The 7,091-nt window shown below is 35.6% G+C and overlaps 1 long non-coding RNA gene across 2 annotated transcripts in view; it reads left to right on the top strand.

Annotated features, from left to right (window-relative positions):
• LOC118170942 overlaps window positions 1-7,091 on the top strand; it is a 113,351-nt gene that overhangs the window by 62,282 nt on the left and 43,978 nt on the right. The window contains exons 2-4 of one of the 2 annotated variants that reach the window (XR_004752961.1): window positions 580-653; window positions 3,886-4,164; window positions 5,726-6,224. This is a non-coding gene — a long non-coding RNA (uncharacterized LOC118170942). Of the gene's footprint in view, window positions 1-579; window positions 654-3,885; window positions 4,165-5,725; window positions 6,225-7,091 lie in introns of those variants that run through there. The other variant, XR_004752960.1, reaches the window with a different exon arrangement.

The following is a 7,091-nucleotide window of genomic DNA, read 5'->3' as shown; positions in this document are numbered from 1 at the left end:
AAGGAAGGAAGGAAGGAAGGAAGGAAGGAAGGAAGGAAGGAAGGAAGAAAAAGAAAGAAAAGGAAAGAAAAAGAAAAAGAAAAAAAAAGGAAAAAAAAAGAAAAAAGAAAAGAAAGAAAGCACTTTCTAGGATTTTGGCTTTGCAATAGCCTTGGAACTTGGTCCAATACTCAGAAAGTATGAGGACATTTTAAGCACACTTGGGACAAGATAATTTCAAAAGAAGGTGACACCTGTGATCTGAGAAAGCTAGTGAAACACCATGATTTTGAGAGGGTTCTGCTTTGGGACTTAAGATTTAGTAGTGTGTCAAATTCAAAGTCAACACAGCAGGATTTAACACCGTGTAAATGGAAGCCAAAGACAATACCCTCATGAATCCATGTGATAGATGTGTATGCACTTCCCACAACTTTATTTTCTAGCACCAGAATTTTGCTGAGAAATAACAGTAATTTCTAGGAAAAAGAAAACACTATTGATTTTCAGTTCTCAGTGAAGATTTCTGAAGTATTTTTACATGAGAGAAAGCCTTTACAGGTTTTAAATTAAAATCTCAAGTTCTTTTATTTGCTAAAGTGAAATAAAATCATGAGCACAGCCCAAACTGGATGGTGTTGACTAGCTTCTAAGACCGATTCTGAAAGGAAGTAGTGAGTAACAAATTACTAATTTATCACACAGAAAGATATACAGGCTCTAGAGCAATGGGAATATATCTATTAGTCACTGGCATTTTGCCCCATTGGGTGGCTTGCAATTGTCCCACTAAGTTCACTTGCAAACTGCTTTGATTTCCAGTAACTGCACATTGTGTAAACTAAAGGATTTCACCTGGCAACCTTCAGCTTTACTTGGCAATTGAAAGATGTAGAGAAAACACGCTAAGCATCACAGGAAGAATAAAAGGTGTCTATTGTAATATCTGAAAACATTTTTTTTTTTTTTTTTTTTTTCATAAAGACTGTGTGTTACTTTAGCTGAGTAATGCTTGCTTAAAGTGGAGAGGTGTTTTATGAGTTTCAGTGTAGTTGAAGTTACTTCTCCTCTGTCTTATAACTACCGAGTCTTAGAAGTAAATAACATCTTATGCATTGGAAATGAAAGCTAGCTGTCTCTTTGTAACAGGGCATCAATCTTTATACCAAGTAACAGTATCATTTTTTTAAATGTGCATGATGTGCATCCCTACTTCTTTTCATTCAGACTCTTCTCTAGCACCCATCTGTCATTTTAGAAACATTTTATTTTTCTCATTTTCATATTTAAGAGGTAACTACTTCCTAAAAAGACCGTGTTCACACTAGATAAAAGGATGTTGACTTTGTGCCTCTTCATTTATGCTTTTACTACTTGAAGATTTTTCCACTTTTCTGGGAACACCTTTATTATAACTGGATTTATTTATTTATTTATTTATTTATCTATTTTAAATTAGATGCCAATAACTCAGATTTCTTTTTAATCAGGAAATATTTTCAGTAAAAAAAAATTTCTTGGAGAATTATTTTCAATTAATCTTTCATCAAAAAACTTCCAAAATATATTGAAATTTTAGAAAAATAACTTCTGTTGACTTTCCCATTAAAAATCTTTCATTTTTAGCTAGACTGAATTCAGTTCATAATACATACAAACTGGAAAAGAAGTCTAAGGGAAACATTTTGAAATGATGGAGCAAAGTGAGTTAAGAATTGAGGTTATGTCCTTTGTTGTACAGTCTTTCTTTTTCCATATTAAAGAGAAAAGCACTTCTCAGATGTGTGTGCTTCTGTTCTCAATAGTGTTCACCATCTTGTTTAAAAACTTTACATAGTGTTTATTGATTGTGGCAATGCTTCCTGTGACAAAATTTAAGCATGTTAAATCCTTCTGTCCCCTTAATTCCTCTGTCAGCATATTGTGGAGATAGAAGGACTTTACTGTCAGTGTAATTATACCAGCACCAGTGAATTATATCAGCAAAATTATACCAAAATGGTTTGAAAGAAGTGGTGCTTTCTGCTTTGCAAAAGAACTAAACAATCTAAATGCTTTTAGAGTTCAAGCAGTCTTCTTCTCGGGGCTGATGTCAAAAGACTTGCCTCATTTCAAGTGTTTTCTTTTTTCTTTTTCTTACTGAAAAGAAATAAAATGGAGAAGAGCTAAAATGACAAGCTAAAGTGCCTACCTATTGACGTTTCCATTTTCCTGATATGCTAAAAAACGAAGAAAAAAAGAGAGAGAGAGTCTTGCAGTCTTGTGGCAACAAGCCTTCTAAAACTAAGTTATATTAAATTGTCTGAAATGTGACCTTTGGCAAAATGCTTTGGTCTTTCTCATCCTCTTTCCCTTCCCCCTACCTCATTGCTGTTCCCATTTGTAGAGCAGGGCTAATTTAGAGCATCTGCCTCTGAACATTATGAGATTGTTATCATGAAGACTGCTGCGTTGGAAAATATTTCTGTGCAAAAGCAGAATCTGTCATTTGTTTGACAGAGACTGTAAGTAGTCTGTGCCAGACCAGACGGTGCTCTCATCAAGCAGCAAGACAGCTGAAACTTAGCAAATCTGGTTTGCTGCAAACATATCTGCAGGGAGTTTAACGAACGACAAACCCAGGAGCTGGTGGGCTGGGGATTGTCACTGACTCTGAAGCTCACAGACATTTGCAGGATGAAAGTTATGCTTGAGCTGAATAGATAAGGACAGACAGAAGGAAGACATCTAGGTAGGTTCAAAAAAATCATGAGGAGGAAGGTAGCTGGGTACCGAAGCCTACGTGGGTTCCTTGAGGAGACCTGGACAACAGATCTGCAGAAGCAGCATGATCTGTCTGAATGGCTACTGGTTCTTTCTCACTGTTTTGCATGAGAAATAAATGAGCCCATCCAAATAAAGAGATGATTTTAGTCATCTAATTATTTATTCTTTGGTTTCATTTTTTACCTAATGAAGACAATCTCCAAGATCAACTGTCTAGAGGCCCATACCATTTGCAAACTTTTATCCTTCCCAGAATCAGAAGGAAAAAAAAAAACTTTTTTTTTTTTTAACAAATGTATTTTAAAATCTTGTTTGTCATATTCCTGCATTTTAAAGTTCTACAAATAGGCCTGTTATCCGTGTGTTTTGTTTTGTTGTTTTTTTTTTTTTGTAAAGCAAATTACTGAACGCATTATTGCTATGCTTTTTTCTTTTTCTTTTCCTAAGCTGTGTGTATTCTTACTGTACATAATCCTTCACACAAGATTTAAAAATTTTGGAGATCTGAGTTCATTTTTACTATGCACTTTTTGGGTGCTGTGATAGCACAACCTGAAACTACTGTGCTCAGAACAGCCCCAGAGCAATCCAATAATGATGTCCAAGCTTTAGTATCACTAAATACTGTAACCAAATCTTCTAGTGCCTATGGCTATAGTGTAACTTCAGTGTGGATCTGCAAGACTATGGTCTGAAAAGTGTAAGTGCCAGTCCCACAGTTCTAAATGTAAAAAAATGATTATTTTTCAATACACAGAATTTTAGGTAGGTCTAAGCCTGTTAGATTTATGCCATTTTTGCTTATTTATTTATTTTGTCTTTGTCTCCATTTCATTTATTTTTCACAATTTCCTTCCTGTATCTGTTTGTCTGAGATATCACATTTCTGCTAAGTCCAATTATTTGTGTGCATTCCTTTCTCTGCCACAGATCTGTTCTTTCTGTGTTTGATCTCTTGCAAGAATATAGACTTTTATTCCGCTCCTATCTGTGAAAAAAACAAAACAAAACAAAACAAACAAAAAAAAAAATGGTGCCTTAGAACCACAAGACAGTAATTATGTGCATAGTGTACTACTTTCTCTTGTATTTATAGTAGCTATGGTGGTAAATAACATTTTATCTCTCTTTAATATTCAGGGAGCAGGCACAATGAGACCAGTGTGACCCCTTCAGAGTGACAGAAGATCAGAGGACAGACATCAGTTTTCTTGTGTTTCATTCCAGTGCTCTGCTAACCCAGGGAGTCAATAGCAAACCCACAGATCTTTGATTCAGGAGCTAAATGATGAAGTGTAAAATTACAGTATCTTCATTCTTGCTGAAGAGCATCTCACTGAATTAGGCTGTTCCTGAGGAAGAAGCTGGTTGGTATGTGAGATGAATAATTCTGACGTGTCTTCCCTCCAAGATCTAAATGTAAGTGAATGTATGATTCTACATTTTAATGGTTTAATTTGGGTAAAACTGGAGTAAACTGGCCAACTCCAGTTATATTTCAATCAGAAAGCTCAGTTAGAAATGCCTGTATGTTTTGTGCTGCAGTGAAATGTGAAATGTAAAAATTTCAAAGTGCCAGGGAGCACAAAAAAAATCTTTTTTGCTTTGTTTTCAGAATGCTATGTGTGATGGTGATATTTAAAATACATTGTGCCATGCCACAGTGCACCACTAGATTTGTCCCCACACCCCATTCCTCAGTATACCTTCTTCACATCCCTTCTTTAAATTTCACATGTACTTTGCGGTAATTTCAAGCTTATGTTGATCTGAGATGGGCAAGGCAAGCTAAAGTGATGATGAGGCAGGCAGTCGAAATCACCAGCATGAGAGAATATGAAAACTTGCTCATGCAGTGGTATTCATGTCTCCCATCTCATAGTAGCGAGCAGTAAACCTGAAAATCTGTATTTTGCTTTTCACAGGAACTGCACACCTTTGAGCTGCAAAAATAAATGATAATAACTAAAATAAATGATAAATAACTACAGTCTGCCTCTTAAAACAACAACAAAAAGTTGAAAGCCTGCTGCAAGTCTTTGTTGCTCTAGTTAGTGTTTTCCAGTACCTGTGAACAAAAGGTTAATTGCTAAAATTATTTGCAAAATACTGGCAGTAAATATTTGTGACATCTTATACAGAGCTGCTCTGCAGTGGGATAAAGCACTTGAATATAATTTAATGTGACAACAGTGTTAATTTTCACTCATATTCTCCAGCACCTATGTCAAAGACTGCAAGATCTTCCGGAGTGCCAGCCAGTCTGTCAAATTTGATAATGGAGTCTCCAGTTTGGCCACAAGTGTTGGATATGAGTCTTTTTATCAACATCTGCCCTCCTTGCTTTTTGTGGTCTGTGTGTGCTGACTTGTGCTCCTTGGGAATGTTTTGTGGCTTTGTGCTGGGTGTTGGTCGTGACTGTTTCAACACTCACTGAAAGGAAACTTTGTGCCCACTCTTTACTTTTTATCACTGCTAAACTGTCATGTTTCCAATTCTGCCTCAATATCCTATGTGCTCTTAGCTTCCTGACTTTTGTGCAATTGTAAAAATAGTCTAAAAGTGAGGTTTCTCTCTTCTCACACTGCCTTCCTCACCCACCTATTTTTAGTGAAAACTACTGAAAGGAGGAAAAGCATTGGGTAGAAAATGTGTTCAGTTTTCAAAAACTGAAACCAAAAGCTTTTTAAAAATTAAAATGGAAGAAAAAAACAATCTGTCTCGAAGAGATGTGTATATTACATTTATTTTTTTTTTCTGATTTTTTTTTTTTCTGTGGATTAATTCTATGCTATCCGTTTTGCTTGCTAACATTTTAATTAGATAATCCTACAAATGCTCAATTTTGCTCAAGTATTTATGATTCAAAAGTATTAAAAAAGTCTGTAGAACTCTTGGCCTAGCAGTTGGGCAAGTGAATGAAAATTTGTCTCTGTATGTCTGTAGTACATTTTCCTGTCATTGAGTTTTTTTGTTCCAGTTCTGAAACATCTGTCTTGGCTTTTACCTGTCTGCCATACTATGGGTGAAGCTAGATGGAGTTAGGGAGGAAATGTTTGTTTGGAGGAGATGGCTTTGAGGATAAGAAGAAGCATCAGCAAACTCCCATCTAGAGCAGATTAGATCGTTTAAGTAGTCTGGAAGGGGAGATAGTTCTGCACTTGGACCACTGAAGGTTTACGAGAAGGAGGTGGCTTTTGCTATTCACTGTAGAGATTGCTCCTGTGGTAAGGTCTAGATTACCAGGTTAGTTGGGAAATATCAAAACAGGAAGTTGCCCCCAAATCAATCTTGGCTAGGAGTGATATTAAAATAAGCAGCTGACCTACTCTGCTTGGATTTGTTCAGAAAAATTAAGCTGTACTTCAAAACCTAAGAAGAGAAGATACATATTAAAAGTATATTTTGCTTTTCTAGCACATTAGCCTGATAACTAATGGTAAAACTGGCTAAACTCTGTTAAAATGACAACAAAAAAATGTGATGTTAAAATCTGCTGTTAGATCCATGTTTTTTGGATTTTGCTCAATGGTTGTAGTCCACCAAAAGCTACAGCAGTGAATCAAATAAGCAAGTCTTGCTAATTGAAAGAAAAAAATATATAAATATGTATCACTGAGTGTATATGTGTGTGCCTGCTGGGAACATACACTTAGTCTTGCTACTTGCTGAAGCTGAGGACGCAAAGACACAGTGGTGTCACATCTCTTGTGCTACCATATTCAGCAACCTCTACTGTAACTGAGTACTTCCCTTCTGGGTAGGAGAATGTAAAATCTTATTAAAAAGTGTCCTTCTGTATGCCAGCCCCGACACATCAGTCTTGCTCAAGGTCAATATTAAATTCCTTTATTAGGAATATTCAGATTAGGTTAGTAGATTTGCATCTTAGTATAGTTCATTCCATATAATAAAATAAGAATAATTATAGCTGTAAATCATTTTATTAGTTTCTCTGCACACCAGCCAGTATATGACATATGAATAATGTCTGCTCTACAGAGATTACCTATGTCCAGGTTTGCTGCTATTTTTGTGCTGCTATACATTTGATTTTTAGTATCTTTATTTTATGTTTTTCCAGCTATTCTGGAAGGTAATCTGCTCTGCTGCTTGCATGTCTAGTGCTACTAACCTAACTAAATCTTATTAGTCATAATCTCTGTCCCAGTCACAAGCCTACTCTTTTCTTTTTTCTCTTTTCCTTTCTTTTCCTTTCCTTTCTTTTCCTTTCCTTTCTTTTCCTTTCCTTTCTTTTCTTTTCTTTTCTTTTCTTTTCTTTTCTTTTCTTTTCTTTTCTTTTCTTTTCTTTTCTTTTCTTTTCTTTTCTTTTCTTTTCTTTTCTT

Source organism: Oxyura jamaicensis, chromosome 8 (genome assembly GCF_011077185.1).
Source record: "Oxyura jamaicensis isolate SHBP4307 breed ruddy duck chromosome 8, BPBGC_Ojam_1.0, whole genome shotgun sequence".
Lineage (NCBI taxonomy): Eukaryota > Metazoa > Chordata > Aves > Anseriformes > Anatidae > Oxyura > Oxyura jamaicensis.
The sequence above is the reverse complement of the archived record's forward strand: the minus strand, read 5'-3'. Positions and strand labels throughout refer to the sequence as shown.